Source organism: Symphalangus syndactylus, chromosome 12 (genome assembly GCF_028878055.3).
Source record: "Symphalangus syndactylus isolate Jambi chromosome 12, NHGRI_mSymSyn1-v2.1_pri, whole genome shotgun sequence".
In the NCBI taxonomy this organism is placed as follows: domain Eukaryota; kingdom Metazoa; phylum Chordata; class Mammalia; order Primates; family Hylobatidae; genus Symphalangus; species Symphalangus syndactylus.
In genome coordinates, this window is record NC_072441.2 from 46,614,031 (window position 1) to 46,631,631 (window position 17,601).

General features: G+C 37.9%; 1 protein-coding gene and 1 pseudogene across 3 annotated transcripts in view; one reads left to right on the forward strand and one right to left on the reverse strand.

The window, feature by feature from the left end:
* The window catches only part of DIPK1A (divergent protein kinase domain 1A), a 126,731-nt gene that overhangs the window by 80,267 nt on the left and 28,863 nt on the right, over positions 1-17,601 (reverse strand). The window lies entirely within an intron of this gene.
* On the forward strand, positions 10,096-11,768 carry LOC134734102 (meiotic nuclear division protein 1 homolog; annotated as a pseudogene).

Here is a 17,601-nt window from a genome sequence, read left to right on the forward strand (position 1 = left end):
TGTATGCCCTTTTGCTTAGTTAACAGCATTTTAATCAATTTTCCTTTATAGCTTTTTTTATTGAAAAACACATGCTCATTTCAAAAGTAGAAGATTTAAAAATCACAACAACTTAGTAGTCATTTAATTTTTTAACATTTGAAATATTTCTTTTCAGTTTTTTTGGAGAATTTTTTTTTTTTTTTAGCATTATTGTACTGTAATCTTATTTAATTGAACTTCTGGATCTTGTGGTAAATAATGCCTTAGGGAGAGGGTTTTCCAGACAAATTATTTGTGCCCAACTACACAATTTTGTCCAGGGAGAATAACTCATGAGGGAACTGTTTGCTTTTAAGTGTAATCCAGATGCCAACACGACACACATTTCTGCAGACTCATCCATGGACTCGGTTCAATCAATGCGGTTTGCTAAGATGAGGATTCTAAGAACTCGGGAGGGCCCTATTACTTGCTGGCAGTCCTCTGGAAGTCTGAAGGTGTTTAGTAACATAAATCCTATTCTTAAGTTCATTTTGATTTGTCTTTCAGTCAATTAAAACTTTGTTCATTTGTTTTAGTTCTCCAAGAAGGCTATGTGCACAGCATATTTTGAACCCTGGCATACATGAACATCTGTAACCTTCGAGAATGAAACACAGTGCAGCCAGTACAACACTCTCTAGTCACAACCTTGTCCCCTGAAAACTTTGGCTCACAAGTTCTGGCACTGGTGCTGTAGAAAAGTCTGTCATCCATAGCTACCATCTCCCTCACGGTTTTCATCTCCTTTCTTTTTTTCCTCTGCATTCTGAGAAAATTTCTCAAATGTGTTTTCCACATCATTGTTTCAGTACACCTCAGGGTGAATCCTGCTTTTAACACTCTCTTCAGTTTATATCTTCACTGCTATTGCATGTCCAGTTTATCTGTAGCTTTCCATGCTTATTGCTCCCTTTTCATCTCAGCCTATTTGCTCCTTATACTTTGTGTGTGTGTGTGTGTGTGTGTGTGTGTGTGTGTGTGTGTGTGTGTGTGTTTTGAGACGGAGTCTCACTCTGTTGCCCAGGCTGGAGTGCAGTGGCGCGATCTCGGCTCACTGCAACCTCTGCCTCCTGGGTTCAAGTGATTCTCCTGCCTCAGCCTCCCGAGTAGCTGGGACTACAGGTGCCCACCACCACACCCAGCTAATTTGTAGTTTTAGTAGAGACGTGATTTCACCATATTGGCCAGGCTGGTCTCCAACTCCTGACCTTGTTACCGCCTGCCTTGGCCTCCCAAAGTGCTGGGATTACAGGCATGAGCCACCTCACTCAGCCTGTTCCTTATACTTTTATACTTCAGTTCCACAGAGGCTGTATCTTCCTGAATCAACTAAGGATGCTAGAAAAGTTTCAAAATTTCTTACATTTCTACAATAAATAATTTTCATAGAGTTGCTCTTCCTCTAAATCTTCATAATGATGTTCCCTTTCTTCTGAAAGTTTTATAAGTCCCATATTGTTATGTGATCTCTCATTTGAGGATGAGGAAAACATCTAGACCTGGTATCTGACAACAAACAGGTATATGAACCACCACTGGCCCCATTCTGTCAACATATGTGCTAGTGGAATCTTCTGCTCTAATCTACAGCTGCATAGTTGATGAGCATAACTTCTAATCTAATTCCCGGTGTCTTAACAGGCTTTCATCTGGGGCAGGTCTGCTAAACTCAAATCCAACCATCAGGCTTAGTGTTAACACAGAAATGATGGAATATTTAGAAACAAAACAAAACAAAACAAAAACAAAACTATAATCTCCAGCGTATTACTTGAGACTCTTTTCGTTATTAGTCCATGGAAAATCTATCTCTAATTGGCTTCAACTGAAACAGAATTTAGGGACTCAAATAACGTACCTCTCCATTTATTTACATCTTTTTAAATTTCTCTCAGCAGTATTTTATACTTTTCAGTGTAGAGGTGTGCATGTTTTTTAAATTTATTCTTAAGTATTTTTGATGCTATTAAAAGATAATTGGTTTTTAAATCTTATTTAAGTAAAAATACAGTTAATTTTTTATTGCCCTTGTATCTCAAGACTTTGTTAAATTTACTTATTGTTTATAGTAGTTTAAAATTGATTCCTTAGGATATTCTACTATATAAATAATTTGAGAATAGGGAGCTTTTACTTCTTCCTTTTTAATCTTTTTTTTACTTCTCCTTGCCTTATTGCATTGGCAAGGACATTCAGAAAAATGTTGAGTAGAAATTTTGAGAATGGTATCCTTGCCTGTGGAGCACCCAATTCTGTCGCTGTTTTGGGGGCGCCACTATGTAATCCGCACGGATCAAGGGGGACTGAAAAAAGAGGGGCGAATGAGGGAATAAAAAACAAAGACGAAAGAGTATATTTGGAAGAAGTAGTCAGGGGGCACCTTGCCTCTAGTGGACAAGGGCCCTGAGCTCTACACAGCCCTCCGTATTTATCAGGCAAAAGAGATAGTGAGAAGGTGGGTGGAAGAAGGGGTCAGCTGCTCAGTCCAGAGTAGGCTTTCAAGACTGCATTCCTCGAACAACAGGCTCTAGATGTCGCAGTAGATAACCTCGGTGCCAGGGAGTGATTTCGTCCAGCAAACCTTCTGTCGGCAGGAGCACTTGTGAGTTTGCTCATATCCTGCATTCATGATAAACAGTTTGCTGTTTGATCATATAGCCTCCAGTGGAATGCTGAGTTGGTCATGTCCCATGGGCCTTCGGCTCCCTGCACTTGCCTTGTTCCAGATATTAAAGGCATAGTCCTTAGGAGCTTATTATTAAGAATGATGTTAGCTGAAGGCATGTTGTAGATGCCCTTTATCAGACTGATGAAACTATCTTCTAATTCCAGTTTGCTGGATTTTATTTAAGCCCCATGCTGATTTTGGTCAAATGCTTTTTTCTGTGTCTATTGAGATGGCCACATTTCTTTTCCTTATCATTAATATGGTGGATTACATTTATTTATTTTCAAATAGAAAACCAATCTTATATTCCTGGGATAAAACCCACTTGGTCATGTTCTATTAATTCTTTTATTTATAGCTAGATTCAATTTGTTAATATTTTGTTAAACAGCTTTATGTATGTTCATAAGAGATTTTTAACTTTTCATAATGTCTTTACTAGATTTTAGTATCTGAATTATACTAGCTTCACAAAATTAGTTGAGAAGTTATTTCTTCTTCCTTTATTTTCTGAAGCCGTTCGTTAGATTTTACAGTCTCTTTCACAAATGTTTGAGAATTCACTTGTGATACTCTCTGGGCCTGAAGTTTTCTTTGTAGGAATGTTTTCTATCACAAAGTGAATTTCCTTGACACATAAAAGACTATTCAGTTTTTTGGTTTTTGTTTTTTGTTTTTGTTTTTGTTTTTGTTTTTGAGACAGTCTCGCTCTGCAACCCAGGCTGGAGTGCAGGGGCACGATCTCAGCTCACTGCAACCTCTGCCTCCCAGATTCAAGCAATTCTCCTGCCTCAGCCTCCTGAGTAGCTGGGATCACAGGTGCGCACCACCACGCCTGGCTTATTTTTGTATTTTTAGTAGAGATGGAGGTTTCACCATGTTGGCCAGGCTGGTCTTGAACTTCTGACCTCGTGATCCACCCTCCTCAGCCTCCCAAAGTGTTGGGATTACAGGTGTGAGCCATCGTGCCCGGCCAAGACTATTCAGTTTTTAAATTTAATTTTGTGTCAGTTTTGGAAAGTTGCATTTTTCCAGGAATTTGTTTCATCGAAGGCATCAAATTTATTTGTGTACAGTTGTTTTTAGAATTTGATTATCTTTTTGAAGTTTACAGATACATAATGATGCTCCTCCTTCATTATCGGTATTGGTATAATGAGCTTTTTCTAGGGGTTTTCAATTTTTTTGATCTTTTGAAAAAACCCATTTTGGTTTTGTTTATTGTCTCTGTTGCCTATTTTCTAATAATTGATATCTGCTATTGTCTTTACTTTCTTCTTCCTTGGGTTTAATTTGCTTATTTTTTTCCAGCCTCTGGTAACTTAAATATTACATTTTAACACTTCTTCCTTTCTAATACGAACAATTAAAGCTATAAATTTCTCTGTAAGCAATGCTTTAACTGCATCCCAAAAATGCTAACACATTTTTTATTATCATTCAGTTCAAAATATTTTCAGAAATACACCATCTAATTTCTAAATCTTTGGGGATTTTCCAAATATCTTTTTGTTACTGACTTATAGTTTAATTCAACTGTAATCAGAAAACATACTCTGTTAGATCTCAATCTTCTGAAACTTATTAAGACTTGTTTCATGGCTCTGGATATGGCCCATTTCGGTAAAAGTTCCATGGTACCTAAAAAGACTGTTTATTCTGTATTTGTTGGGTATTGGGTTCTATAAATATTAACTGGGGCAAGCTGGTTAACAGGGCTATTAAGATCTTCTATATCTGTACAGACTTTTGGCTTAGTTGTTCTACTCATTGCTCTAAAAGGGATATGAAAATCTCCAAGTATGACTGTGGACTTGAATCCTTTCTTCCATCTGTCAGTTTTATGGTTTATGTATTTTGAAGCTAATTAGGCATACATACATTTGGGATTATGTCTTTCTGATATATTGAGTTTTTAAAATTATAAAATGTCCCTGTTTATCTCTAGTAGTACTCCTTGAAGTCCATCTTTTCCATTATTAAAATATCTATTCTAACTCTCTATTTGTTTACACGGTATATCCTTTCCCATCCTTTTACTTTGAAGCTTTGTATCTTTTGTTAAGTGCATGCCTTGTAGAGAGCTTAAAGTTGGGCAATGCTTTTATCCAACTTGACAATCTCTATCTTTTCATTGTAATGTTAAGTTGATTTACATTTGATTTGGCTGGATTTGGCTGGACTGGCCATTTTAGTGTTTTGTGTTTGTCTCATCTGTTTGCTGTTTCTCTGTTCCTCTTTTGGGGTGAACTGAAAAAAAAATTTTAGTATTCGTATTGTCTTTTAAAAACAGCTTTAATGAAATATAACTCATACACCATACAATTCACCCATTTAAAGTATAGAATTTAATGTTTTGTTGTTGTTGTTGTTTTGAGACAGGGTCTTGCTTTGTCGCCTAGGATGGAGTACAGTGGCGATCACAGCCCCACAAGGTCACAGCCTTGACCTTCTGTGCACAAGTGATCCTCCCATCTCAGCTTCCCAAATAGCTGGGACTACAGGTGCATGCCACCATGCCAATTTTTTTTTTTTTTTTTTTTTTGTAGAGATGAGATCTTACTGTGTTGCCCAGGCTGGTCTCAAACTCCTAGGCTCAAGCAATTCTCCCACCTCAGCCTCCCCAAGTGCTGGGATTACAGGCATGAGCCTCTGCACCTGGCCCAATTCAATGTTTTAAAAAATATACTCATAGGGTTGTAAAAACATCACCACAATCTAATTATAGATCATTTTCATCCCCTTCAAAGAAACCCTGTACTCATTAGCTGTCCTTCCCCTCATTCCCCCAGCCCAAAGCAACTACTAATCAACTCTCTTTCTCTATAGATTTGCTTAGTCTAGACATTTTATGTAAATTATATAATACAATATGTGGTCTTCTGTGACTGGCTTTTTTCACTTAACTTTTCAAGATTCATCCATGTTACAACATGAATCAGTACTTCGTTTCTTTTTATTGCTGAACAATATCCCACTGTACAGATATACCACATTTTATTTTTCCATTTGTCAGCTGATGGACATTTGGATTGTTTCTACTTTTTTACTATTTTAAATAAGGCTGCTATGAACATCCATGTATATGTTTTTCTGTGGATGTGGGTTTTCATCTCCATTGGGTATATACCTAGGAGTGGAACTGCTGGGTCTTATGTAACCTACATTTAACTTGTTAAAAAACTACTAAACTATTTTATGAAGCAGCTGCAATATTGTACACTTCCACCAGCAGTGTATGAGTTCCTATTTCTCCACATCCTTGTGAACACTTGTTATTGTTCTATCTTTTTTATTATAGCCATCCTAGTGGTTGTAAACTAGTATTTTGTGGGCCTCTATTGCTCTTTGCTGAACTCTTTGCATTTTTGTTTTACTGGTTGCTTTATAAATTAAAATACACATCCATAACTAATACAATCTACTTAGAGTTAATGCTGTACTACTAAACACCAAATATAGATATCTTGTAACAGCATAATTCTATTTATCCCAATCCTTTGTGCTACTGTTATAAACCCTACAGTACAGTGCTTTAATTTTTCTTTAACCATTAATGTCTTTCGAAGAAATTAAGAAAATAATCTATAGTCTTTCATATTTATTCACTGATTTGCCATTTCTATTGATCTTCATTCACTTCCGAAGATATGAGTTACCAGTTAGTGTCATTTCCAGTGTTATTTCTAGTATTAGTTCTTCAGCCTGAAGTACTTATTTTAGCATTTCTTATATTACAGGTCTGCTGGTGATGAATTCTTGTTTTTATCTGAAAAATGTCTTTGGTTAACCTTCACTCCTGAAGACTAGTTTTTCTGGATATGAAATTCTAGAGGCGGGGTATGGTGGCACATGCCTGTAATCCCAGCACTTTGTAAGGCCAAGGTGGGCAGATCGCTTGAGCTCAGGGGTTTGCGACTAGCCTGGCCAACATGGCAAAACCCCGACTCTACTAAAAATACAAAAATCAGCTGGGCGTGGTGGCGCATGCCTGTAATCCCAGCTACTCGGGAGGCTGAGGCATGAGAATTGCTTGAATTCAGGAGGTGGAGGTTGCAATGAGCCAAGGTTGCACCACTGCACTCCAGCCTGGGTGACAGAGTGAGACCCTGACTCAAAAAAAAAAAAAAAAAATTCTGGGCTGGGTGCGGTGGCTCACGCCTGTAATCCCAGCACTTTGGGAGGCCAAGGCGGGCGAATCACAACATCAGGAGATCGAGACCATCCTGGCTAACATGGTGAAACCCCATCTCTACTAAAAATACAAAAAATTAGCCGTGCGTGGTTGCGGGCACCTGTAGTCCCAGCTACTCGGGAGGTTGAGGCAGGAGAATGGCGTGAACCCAGGAGGCGGAGCTTGCAGTGAGCCCACCATCATGCCACTGCACTCCAGCCTGGGTTGTCTACAGAGTGAGACTCCGTCTCAAAAAAAAAAAAAAAAAATTCTAGAGTGACACATTATTTCTTATAGAAATCTAATAATGTAATGCCATTGTTTTTGGCCTCCACTGTGTCTAATGAGAAGTCAGCTGTAATTATGTATTATTGGTCCCCTGTGTGTAAACTGTTGTTGTTCTCTCACTGCAGCCAAGATTTCAGCAGTTTTATTAAAATGTATCTGATGTGGTTAACTTTGTGCTTATTATTCTTGGGGTTTGTTAAGCTTCCTGGATCTCTAAGTTGATATTTTTTCACTAAATTTTACTGTTGGTGAAATTTTCTCAATATTTTTTGCCCATTTTCTCTCTTTGCTCTTTAGGAACTCTACTTACATGTATGCTTAGACTGCTTGTTAGCGTCCTAGAGGTCTCATAGGCTCTGTCTAGTTTTCATGAATCTTTTTTCTCTCTGCTCTTTGAATATTTTCTATTGATGTCTTCAAGTTAATTGACTCTTTGATGTCCCAAATCTGCTGTAAGGTTCATTTCTCATTTCAGTTATCATACTTTAGTGTTCTATAATTCTCACTTTTAAAAAATGTCTCTTGGGAGGCCAAGATGGGCAGATCACCTGAGGTCAGGGGTTTGAGACCAGCCTGGCCAACATGGCAAAACCCCGTCTCTACTAAAAATACAAAAATTAGCCAGGCATGGTGGTGCATGCTTGCAATCCCAGCTATTCGGCAGGCTGAGGCAGGAGAATTGCTCGAACCTGGGAGGTAGAGGTTGCAGTGAGCCAAAACCACACCACTGCACTCCAGCCTGGGCAACAGAGTGAGACTCCATCTCAAAGAAAAAAAAAAAGAAAAAAAGAAAAAATTTCTCTTTCTCTGTTTGAGGTTTTCTACTTGTTCAATTACTATACATATTTTCTTTCATAGTTCTTAAGCATATTTATAATGACTGCTTTAACATCTTTGACTTCGAATATGAACACTTGGTAATCTTGAAGATATTTTTTATTGACTACTTTTCTCTTGAACATGGTTACATTTTCCTGTTTCTTCACATGTCTAGTGATTTTTGGATTGGTTATTACACATTATGTATAATATGTTGTCATGACTCTAGATTCTGTTACATTCCTCTGAAGATGGATCTTTGTTCTAGCAGGCAGTTAATTTGGTGAGACTCAATTTCCAAATTCTGTCTCTCCTGCCATCAGCATCTGCTGAAAGCTCTTCTCCGTTCTTTTAGCTTCCAAGTGCTGCTTTTTCATTGCATTTCCGGGGCCTCCCCACACATATGAAGGAGTTGCGCAGATGTTAAATGCAGGTTTGGGGACTAATCTTTCTGCATCTCCTCCCCTTCCAAGATTTTTTGCCTAAGTTTCTGGCTGCTCTACTAGTTAGTCCTGAGCCCTGTTATCCAAGATTTCTGCCTCTGGAGCCAGGCACAGACTGGGGAGTACCTTCAGGGGCAAGTTCCTTCCTTTCAGATTGAGTTTATCTTTTCTTTCACTTCCTTTCCAGTGCCTTTAAATAGCTGTTTAAAATATATAAATACATATATGTAATTTTTAAATATACATTTCAATAATCTTTATCTGTGGGAGGTTAGTGTGAGTAATCTATTATGTCATCACCAGCAGCTGAAATAATCAGTGTTGTTTTGATTCAGTGTCTCACACTGGGTGAATTTTTTTGATTCTTCACCCACCTTCCAGAGGTTCATCTTCATCCTGGCTGACTTTCCAAGTTGTCACAAGATGGAACCAGCAGCTTTCAGAGCTACATGCTTCCATCTTCAAAACCAGAGAAGGAAGAGTCAAACCAACAAACATGGTCCTGGGCTTCACTCCAACTAAATAAATTTTTAGAAAACATAACCACCCTTGGACCAAGCACTGTGGCCAGTAGAATGCTATGAGCTGACCGGCTTAGGCTTGGGTCACTGGTCATCTTCTCCCTCTAGCCTTATTCCTTGTTTCTGACTCCCCGAAGGCCTACAACCCCACTTACAGGTCCCTGTTGCTTTTGTAAGCCAGGGGAGTGATGCTGTTGAATACTCTTCCTCAAAGGCAGCACGGCCTTTGAGGCTCCCAATTTGAAAGACACAGGTCAATTGCAATTCTCTGACTCTCAGAAGCCTGAAGTCTTTTCTCCTCACCTCATATAGCCCTTAAAACTATGGTTCCCACTCCCCATTGGCCATTTTGGCTTTAGCTCTCTTTCATATCTGGGTTTGAGTTTCCTTGTCATTTCTGGTATCTGGAGATCTCCTTTGCTTGCTTTCAAACTTAATTAGGTAGTAATAAAAAAAAACTAAGAAAGGGGGCTTATATTTTATCCAGCATTTCTATGTATTTGCAGAAGACAAAAAGAGGAATCTTCTCATATTAAATAAATCCACCATCAGTAACTTTCCTTAGCCTTCAGGATATAGAACCAATTCTAATTCATTTAACACAGAGGGCCCTTCATGGTATTATTTACCCTCTTAGTTTCATGACCTGAATATCCCCAAATGCAATATTTTCTTTTGAGAAGGAAAGAACTTTTTATAATTCTCTGTTCATGCCACGCTGTTTTCTTTCTATTCCTTTTCTGATACTGTTTACTCTATATAGAATATTATCTCCTCAAGGTGCCCATGCCCTCACACACAAATTTTTATCTAGTCAACTGATACTCATTCTAAGTCTTCAATAAACCTGGCTTCTTAAAAGCCTTTTCTGTCTCTCCCTTCCCTACACCAACTAAGACTAAGATGGTCCCTTCCTGGGGTCCTGTGACACTCTGTACACACTTCTGAAATACAAGTATCACTCCAATTGTTGACTTACTTTTCCCACTAGACTACACTCCTTGAAATAAATATGTCTTATGTAATTGATTACTTCTAGTACTTCATTCTTTGCTTGGCACATATTAGATATTTGACAAATGTTTGCTGAATGAATGGAGAGACAGATTCTTTTTTCTTATTTTTTAAAATTAATAGATTTATTCTTTAGAGCAATTTTTTTTGGTTTACAGAAAAACTGAAGAGAAAGTACAAAGTTCTCACATAATTGGCAAAACCTGGAAGTCCTTCAGTAGGTGGATGATACATAAACTGTGGTACATCAGACAATGGACAATTATTTAGCAATAAAAAGAAATGAGCTGGCCCCTCACCCCATGTGCAGACCCCACCATTGGAAGGCCTGGTGCCCACACCGTATCAAAGAAAAAAGGACTAAGTGCAGAAGAAAAGAAAGCCTGCATGATGGAAACATTTTTTAAAACAAAAGATGTATATCAATTAAAAGAGATGGAGAAGGCCAGGTGTGGTGGCTCATGCTTGTAATAGTAGTACGTTGGGAGGTTGATGCAGGAGGACTGCTTGAGGCCAGGAGTTCAAGATCAACCTGGCCAAAATAGCGAGATGCCATCTCTTAAAAAAAAAAAAAAGAAAGAAAGACATGGAGAAGACTGCTCCCAAAGAGAAAGGCATTACTGCTGTGTTAGTAAAAGAAAAAAGTCCTTCAAAGTTTAGTTGATAACGATATGGTTGACTGTGAGAGAACTGGAACTTCTAATTATTATCAGTCTTTTCCAAGTAAAACTCTTCATGCAAGAACATGTAAATTGGAGGTTCTGAAATCTCAGTTGTTTCAGGCAAGCCAAAAGCATGCAAATTTACAGACAAGCATCAGAAAAACTAAAATTGGCCAACATGAGATGAAGGAGTGAACCATGCTAGCCAAAGAGCATTCTTCACTCTGGGATCAAAGGGAACAGCTAAAGGCAGAAGTTGAAAAATGCAAATAATGTGACCCACAAGTTGTTGAAGAAATACATCAGGCAAATAAAGTACTTGCTAACAGATAGACTGATAACATATTTGCAATAAAATCTTGGGCCAAAAGAAAATTTGGGTTTGAAGAAAATAAAATTGATAAAACTTTTGGAATTCCAGAAGACTCTGACTACATAGATTAAAATATACCATGGTGGTAAAGAATATATCAGCTCGCAAATATGTAAATTTTTAAATATTATCCAACTAGGCCGGGCAGATCACTTGAGGTCAGGAGTTCGAGACCAGTCTGGCCAACGTGGTGAAACCCCATCTTTACCAAACATACAAAAATTAGCCAGGTGTGGTGGCACATGCCTGTAGTCCCAGCTACTCGAGAGGCTGAGGCAGGATAATCACTTAAACCTGCGAGGCAGAGGTTGCAGTGAGCTGAGCTCACGCCACTGCACTCCAGCCTGGGCGACAGAGCAAGACTCTGTCTCAAAAAAAAAATTAAAAAATTTAAAAAATATTATCCAACTAAATGTACTGAATTGTCTTTTACCTATAACAGTGTTTATCATTTTATTAAATTATAAAATGTAAAAAAGAGAAAGAAATGAACCATCAAGCCATGAAAAAACGTAGAGAAATCTTAAATGTGTATTCCTTTTGTAGTCACTTTAAGATTTTAGAAAATTATTTGTCAGACATACCCTACCTGATTAAATGTGTATTCCTAAGTGAAAGAAGCCAATCTGAAAAGGCTACATACATACTGTGGAATTCCAACTATCTAATATTCCAGAAAAGACAATGGTAAAAACGTCAGTGGTTGCTAGGGGTTGGAGGGATGAACAAGTGGAGCACCGAGGATTTTTAGGGCAGTGAAACTACTCTGATTGATAATATAATGGTGGACACATGCCATTATACACTTGTCAAAACCCAAAGAATGTACATCAAGAGTAAACCCTAATGTAAACTAAGGGCTTCAGGAGATAATGATGTGTCAATGTAGGTTGTCCATTGTAACATATGTACCACTCTGGTGAGGGATGTTGATAGTGCGGGAGGCTGTACATGTGTGGGGCAGAGGGGTATATGACAATGCTCTGCTTAATTTTGCCGTAAATTTTAAATTGCTCTAAAAATTAAAGTATATTTTTTAAAATATGAAAGAGCTAAACATACATCTCAAGAAGAAGAAAAGGAACCGAAAAATAAACGAAAACCCCCAAAACCCAAGAAGTAGAAGGAAAGAAATAATAAAGATAGAAACTAATGAAACAGAACATAACTTAAAATAAAAATCAACAAAACTAAAACTTTGTTCCTTTGAAAAGTTCTAAGAAGAAATTGAAAAGGTGAATAGTTTCTATACCTAAAAACTACAGAAGGAAGAAGTATCAGGGAGGCAGGCATGGTCAATAGCATATAATGCCATAACAAAGTGAAGTACAACTCATATTGAAAACTGCCCGGTGCGGTGGTTCCCATATGTAATCTCAACACTTTTGGGAGGCCAAGGCAGGAAGATTACTTGAGGCCAGGAGTTTGAGACCAGCCTGGGCAATATAGCAAGACCCTGTTTCTTTTTTTTTTTTTTTCACGTGAGCCTGACATGATCCATCTCTCCCTCTTATTTGTTTATTGTTTTTTTTTTTATACTTCAGGTTTTAGGGTACATGTGCACAATGTGCAGGTTTGTTACATATGTATCCATGTGCCATGTTGATTTCCTGTACCCATTAATTCGTCACTTAGCATTAGGTATATCTCCTAATGCTGTCCCTCCCCCCTCTCCCAACCCCACAACAGTCCCCGGAGTGTGATGTTCCCCTTCCTGTGTCCATGAATTCTCATTGTTCAATTCCCACCTATGAGTGAGAACATGCGGTGTTTGGTTTTTTGTCCTTGCGATAGTTTACTGAGGATGATGTTTTCCAGTTTCATCCATGTCCCTACAAAGGACATGAACTCATCATTTTTTATGGCTGCATAGTATTCCATGGTGTATATGTGCCACATTTTCTTAATCCAGTCTATCGTTGTTGGACATTTGGGTTGGTTCCAACTCTTTGCTATTGTGAATAGTGCCGCAATAAACATACGTGTGCATGTGTCTTTATAGCAGCATGTTTTATAGTCCTGTGGGTATATACCCAGTAATGGGATGGCTGGGTCAAATGGTATTTCTAGTTCTAGATCCCTGAGGAATCGCCACACTGACTTCCACAATGGTTGAACTAGTTTACAGTCCCACCAACAGTGTAAAAGTGTTCCTATTTCTCCACATCCTCTCCAGCACCTGTTGTTTCCTGATTTTTTAATGATGGCCATTCTAACTGGTGTGAGATGGTATCTCACTGTGGTTTTGATTTGCATTTCTCTGATGGCCAGTGATGATGAGCATTTCTTCATGTGTTTTTTGGCTGCATAAATGTCTTCTTTTGAGAAGTGTCTGTTCATGTCCTTTGCCCACTTTTTGATGGGGTTGTTTGTTTTTAAGACCCTGTTTCTTAAAAAAAGGAAAAGAAAACTGCCCGATCTAACAATAAGGAGATCATTGATAACTTGGGCAAGAATAATTTAAGTGGAATGGAATGAAGTACAACAAGTTTCTAAAAGGAAAAAAAAAATCCCGGATGTGTTGACATTAATGCTGACCTATATCTGCAAGAAGCTAGATTTATTTTTTAATTTTTTTTATTTTTTTTTTTATTTTTTTTTTTTTAGTGGTACATATAGTTTTTTTTTTTTTTTATTATACTTTAGGGTTTTAGGGTACATGTGCACAATGTGCAGGTTTGTTACATATGTATCCATGTGCCATGTTGATTTTCTGCACCCATTAACTCGTCATTTAGCATTAGATGTATCTCCTAATGCTGTCCCTCCCCCCTCCCCCCACCCCACAACAGTCCCCGGAGTGTGATGTTCCCCTTCCTGTGTCCATGAGTTCTCATTGAAGAAGCTAGATTTGATTTATCTTTATCTTTGCACAGTGCCTCACATATCGCTGCTTGCAACACTATTTGCTGAATTAATTCAGTTGGATGGAAAAGAAAGGACCACACATAAAGGGCTTTAAATGCTTGACAGTATTGAGACTTAAATGAAGAAGTTTTAAGATTTCTAAACAGATATACAGTCTGATGTTTAAAGAAGATTAATCTGGATGTTAGCTTAAGACTTAAAGGGAATACTCAGGAAAGGGAGACTAGTTAGGAAGTTGTTGCAGTAATCTAGGCCCTTCTGGATTAGGATAGGCCAACAGCAGTGAAGATAAAGGGTGAAATTTGAGAGACATTATGAAAGTAAACTTCTTAGGATTTGTCAACAAATGGATATGAAAGTTAGAAGAAAAAGATGTTAAAGGTTTGAAAGACTGAAAAACTTAATAAAGAACGAAGGTCAGTGGTAACACACACTGGCATTTTAACTAAATGCAACCTCAACTTGATCTATTTCTATGGTTTAAGAAATTCAGGTATTTAATTTTCAGCATACAACTTTTGGTCACAAAATAAATTTTCTTGAACAAATGAATGTTAAATCTAGATGTAAACTGAGATCTTTATAAATGAATTAAAAAAGTCGAGAATTTATTCAAATTCAGGTACTTTTATATTTATTTCCAGAAGGCAAGATAATGGGATAGTTTTGAAATATCTAGTAGAATATGCCAGTTTTCCATAGAAGTTTTTTTTCTTAACAGTTTAAATCTAGGAGACTAGTTTAAAATCAAAAAGTTATGCATGAGAAAAGCTAAAATGACAAATCTGGATACGTATATCAGAAGTTTTCTATTTGCGGAAACACGCATACTCGCATAGTTCAAATGTATTTCCTGAGTCAGCATATACTGGAAGGTTTCTCACCTTCCTCTTTTCATCTTATTTTGGCTCACATTTTCCCTCAAAACATCTTGAAACATAGATACTATGGAAACAAATGAAAATGATCTATCTCTGAAAGCATTCGGAGTCAAATAGCTCAGCATTCCTCCTCTTTTTCACTAAACTGTGCTCTGCACCACAAAATTAAACAGACATCCCTAGGGATACAGATTTGCCAAGAGAGTTCCTGGCAAAAATAAAACCTGGCCCTTCTCCAGACTGCTATACATGGACAACAATGGAAGTTCTACAGATGGAGATTGATTGCTGGCTGGCTGGCGGGCCTGTGGTTACTTAATAGTGTCAAGATGAAGAATATTAGGCACAGATCATTTTCATGTCCAAAGACTTCTGACAGCAAATGTGCTCTTTCTGACTTCGCACATTCAGCAATAGTGAGAGTTATTTACTGAAGAGATAGTTCTAATTCTAGCTCTATTCCCTTATGTATCAGACAAGCAAACTGAAGCCCAGCGAAGGTGGGTCATTTGTCCAGAATCATACAGCTAGTCGGTGACAGGACAAAACACAGGTCTTGAGATTCCCAGTTCAATATTTCCACCTCTCTACTGAGCAACACTACTCTCTAAATAATACTAAAAAGAACGTGTTGCTCACGTCTTAAACTCTTTTAATCTAAGTCATTTCATAACTTGACATTCCCGTTCAGTATTTTGCTAGAAATTGCAATATACTTTTATTTTGTGAGATACTATATATTAATATAACTGTTTTTTAAAGAACTATGTATTTTAAGTCCCAGAGTCACCAAAATAAAATGAGATTAGAAATGGTTTTAAAACTATTAAAACACAATTAATAAATACTGAATCTTTAAACTTGGGGAGATTCTTTAAAAATTATAGCTCAATATATTTAAAAGCAGAGAGGGGTACTGGAATCAAGGTCACAAGACCAGGATTTAAGTGCTATCCCTGCTACTGACTAGCTGCGTGACCTGAACATGTTTCCTCCTTATCTATAAAATCAACAGGGTCAATCAGGGTCGCTGAAATTAGTTTTACCATTTAAAATACAGTTCCAGACAACTCAAGGATAAGATCTTTATGTTATCCTTATTATATTATAACATGTTCAAATAATTGAGCAAAAAAAAATCCCTCACTATTCTATACCTAACTAACTAAAGACATTAAAACACAGGAAATGGCTGGGCATGGTGGCTCATGTCTGTAATCCCAGCACTTTGGAAAGCTGAGGCGGGAGGATCAGGAGTTCACGACTAGCCTGGGCAACAAAGCGAGACCCTGTCTCTACAAAAAATAGGAAGATAAAAATTAGCCAGGCTGGAACATCTACTCTGGTGGTTGGAACAGCTACTCAGGTGTCTGAGATGGGATGATCGATCACCTGGGCCCAAGAGTTCAAGGCTGCAATGAGCTATGATCACGCCACTGCATTCCAGCCTGGGCGACAGAGACAGACTTCATCTCAAAAAGAAAAACAAAAGAACAACAGTAACAACAACAAAAAAACCTCACAGGAAACATCATCTCTACTATAAAAAAGCCGTAGATTTGGCTCTGCATAGAGTCAGCAAGAAAAACAATGTCAGAAAAATGCAGTACACAGTTGAAGTTATGGAAATCTGGATCACATCTTTCTGCATTCATTTAACTAAATAGGCGGCTTTGAAAACCTAAGTATAGTTTTTCTGAAGGGGAAACAGGAGAACATAAAAGAAGCTCAGAGAAACTGGGCATGGTGGCTCACGCTTGTAATCCCAACACTTTGGGAGGCCGAGGCAGGTGGATCACCAGAGGTCGGGAGTTTGAGACCAGCCTGACCAACATGGAGAAACCCCAACTCTACTAAAAATACAAAAATTAGCCAGACATGGTGGTTCATGCCTGTAATCCCAGGTACTTGGGAGGCTGAGGCAGGAGAATTGCTTGAACCCGGGAGGCGGAGGTTGCGGTGAGCTGAGATCACGCCACTCCACTCCAGCCTGGGCAACAAGAGTGAAACTCCGTCTCAAAAAAACACAAAAGAAAAGAAAAAGAAAAAAGAAAGAAAGAAAGAAGCTCAGAGAAGCTGTTTTAGTCCAGTTCTGCCAGACCCTCCATAGCAAGTACCACGCAGCACTATCAGACATCAAGATCCTTTATCTATTGCTTTATTGAGTGCTGTTATACATGGTCCCGGATGATTAAGTTTGATCCTGTTTAATATATAGTCATTTAGATCTTTGGTAAAAACTGTAAATCAACTGTAAAAACAACTTTTACTTTTGCTTTTCTACTACTTGAGACAATTGTGAATTCACAAAGATATAGATACCCTTACATGCAATTCACTGTTCATTCACTCTATGGAAATCCAAAAAGTATAAACATAGTCCCTGTACCCACTAGCTACCAAGAGTTTACAATTGAATAGGATCATGAGTTTTACTATTTAATAAATTCTTACCAGTTTTTATGTCCAATTTAATTGCACTTAAGTCCTTTGTCTCTTAACAGATGTAAAACAGAAAAATTAATTTGTAAGGTACTAGAAAAAAGGATTAAGGAATCATAAAGAGCTAATCCAAGGCTGGGCATGGTGGCTCATATCTGTAATCCCAGCATTTTGGGAGGCTGAGGCGAGCAGATTACTTGAGGTCAGGAGTTTGAGACTAGCCTGGCCAACATGGTGAAGCCCTGTCTCTACTAAAAAATATTTTAAAAAGTAGCTGGGCATGGTGACTTCTTCCTAGCACATTAACTAGTGACTAACCTATCATAAATACTTTGCAAGTATTACTTCACAGATACTGCATGATATACTTCTATCTAACTTTTGCAGATGTGACTTTCAATTTGTGGGGATCACAAGAGAAATC